This window comes from Mus caroli, chromosome 11 (assembly GCF_900094665.2).
Source record: "Mus caroli chromosome 11, CAROLI_EIJ_v1.1, whole genome shotgun sequence".
Lineage (NCBI taxonomy): Eukaryota > Metazoa > Chordata > Mammalia > Rodentia > Muridae > Mus > Mus caroli.
In genome coordinates, this window is record NC_034580.1 from 75,104,238 (window position 1) to 75,106,542 (window position 2,305).

The following is a 2,305-nucleotide window of genomic DNA, read 5'->3' on the forward strand; positions in this document are numbered from 1 at the left end:
GTGAGCCACCATGTGGTTGCTGGGATTTGAACTCTGGACCTTCGGAAGAGCAGTCGGGTGCTCTTACCCACTGAGCCATCTCACCAGCCCAAATGATTTATTTTTACATACACATATACATAGAAATAATATAAAGCTTTAAAAATGATTTGGTCATATATGTATTGCATATATACATAAACATGTACATATATATTTATTTATATATACACACATATATGTAAAAAATGTCTGGGCCTCTGTGAGCAGCCTCACATGGATGCTGGGAACCCTGACTGGTTTTTCAGCAAGAGCAGCTCTAAACCACTGAGCCTTCTCTCCAGCTCCTCGTCTTACATTTTACTTTGAGATAAGTCTTTGCTCAGCTTGGTTTGGCACTCACTGTGTAAGGCAGGCACGCCTCAAACTCTTAATCTTTCTGTGTATCTTGAGGAGCTATGATGAAAGCATTGCTCCCAGGTTCCTTTGGCTTGTCATTTCTGAGCACACAGGCAGAGTAAAGCGTCTATCATACCAAATCCAGGAGTGGGTGACAGAGTTTCTGTTGGGTGATGAGCATGTTTTGAAAAATCAGTAGGGAAAATAAAGGTCACAGGCTTTCAGTTATAGGATGTATGCAGCAGGGTGGTGATGAGCGTGGGTTGTCTGTGGCGGTGAGGGTGAGTGAGTGTGTGTATGTGTGCGTGTGTGAGTGTATGAGTGTGTATGAGTATGTATGCCTGTGTGAGTGTGTGTGTGTGTGTGTGTGTTGGGGGTGAGTTTTTTAGTAAGGCTATTTATTTTAAAATCTATGTATATAGGTCTGTGTTTGTTTATGTGAATATGATTTCAAGTGCCCTCAGAGGACAGAAGAGGGCATCAGATCCCCTAGAACTGGATTTACAGATAGCTCTCTCTCTCTCTCTCTCTCTCCTGTATGTGTTGAATGTGATAATCATTACACAGTGTACCAAACTCAGGATGAGAAGAAAGAGGGTTTCATGAAATAAACAGACTAAACAACACTGTAACAGGAAATCTGTCTGTCTGTCAGCTCCTGTTGCACACACCATTTGACCACAAGACCTTGAGTAACAGCTCCTTTGGGGCTCAGCTGTCCGTCTCTTCTGTGAAATCACAAGATGTCTGCTACCCACCGAGATACATCGTAGAACTCAAGCACCCAGTCTATATTAATTACCTCCTTGCCCCCAACAAAGAGACAGGAAGCAGGACACCTGTCACAAAGTGCCAGCATACCATCATTTTTCCTTTCATACGATGGCTGCAAGTCCATCTTAAACCTTTCCTATCTTTTAAAAGAAAACCTTCAAAAATAAGAAAGCGAAGAGAAATCCAAGGGGCCTTGCAGTCAGGGCTCCTCTCAGAACTGAGTGCTGCTTTGTTTCTTTATGAGGCTCCAAGGAGTTAAGAGTGAAGATGCTACAGGTGACTAAGAAAGACTGAGGCTCCAAATGGACCAGCTTTGCCTTGAGGATGAGAAAAGGAGAGATGGCCTTGCCTTGTGCCCTCTTCCACTGTGCCTGTCCCCTCTGCCCGCATACTTTACATTGTTGTCTTTCCCATCCTCCTCCTGGGACACTTATTTCTGTCTCTTTTTAAATTCAGTGCAGCAGAAATGAATCATCTCTGAGTTTGTTTGGTAAATAGTTTCATGCCTCCTGACCCCAGCTGGCTCACTTACTGGGTCCTTCATGGATGCTCCGGGGCTAGCCACCCCAAACCTGACAGACACGTGGTCCAGACCCCTAAGGGCTGCTGTTTTTGGAATGTGCTTTCTCTTCTCCAGGTCTGATGGCTTGACCTCCTCCACCATGGGAACGGAGAGAAACGAAAGCTGGCATTCCAAATGAGTTCCCATCAGAGAAGCAAGGATACCTCTGGCTTCTCAGAGATTTGTATGCTGCCTCAGCATCCCTCAAAACCTTCCATCTCCCAGATGAGGCCAAGGTTTAGAGAAATGTTAGGACACACTTCCTTCACAAACAGGAAGAGATGCAGCTGGGACCAACATTCATATCTTAAATTTGTGGAATCCTAGATGAATACCACCATTATCAGGTCTCTCTCTCTGTGTCTCTCTCTGTTTCTCTCTCTGTCTCTCTCTTTCTCTGTGTGAGTGTGTGAGTGTGTGTGTGTTGAATATCCGTATGGAAGGCCTCATGTCCTTCGGGATAGAAACCCATGTGTAAGCCGGGCGTGGTGGCTCACGCCTTTAATCCCAGCACTCGGGAGGCAGAGGCAGGTGGATTTCTGAGTTCGAGGCCAGCCTGGTCTACAAAGTGAGTTCCAGGACAGCCAGGGC